The sequence below is a fragment of the Rattus norvegicus genome, chromosome 14 (genome assembly GCF_036323735.1).
Source record: "Rattus norvegicus strain BN/NHsdMcwi chromosome 14, GRCr8, whole genome shotgun sequence".
In the NCBI taxonomy this organism is placed as follows: Eukaryota; Metazoa; Chordata; class Mammalia; order Rodentia; family Muridae; genus Rattus; species Rattus norvegicus.
Genome location: NC_086032.1, coordinates 1,885,942 through 1,886,334, shown reverse-complemented (window position 1 = coordinate 1,886,334; position 393 = coordinate 1,885,942).

Below are 393 nucleotides of genomic sequence, written 5' to 3'. Positions count from 1 at the left end.
AAAAAACTAAGAGCAATAAAGTGGTAGGGTAGCCCTTTTCTGCTTCATCCAGTGTGCATGTGTCTGTGACTGTTCCTTTCTTTTTCTTTTCTCTCTAGCTTACAAAGAGTTAATGAATTCAGAGCCTCTCACCTGGCCAGTGAGAGCTTCTGAATCAAAAAGAGTTCAAGTAAATAAGTTTCTTATCTTAATTCCCTGCTGCAATCAGCAGGAGCTAGTAGCCATAAGCCATCGGCTTTTGGCCCTAGAATAGCAAGAGAGAGTTAACTAGGCAAAAGTCATCAGCGTTTGCCCACCCCCCAAAACCACACCTCACTGCCTTCCTCAGTTTACCGCTCCTCCAAACCCCCACCCAGGTCAAGTTGACTCTCTGCAGCCCTGTCTCAAAAACAA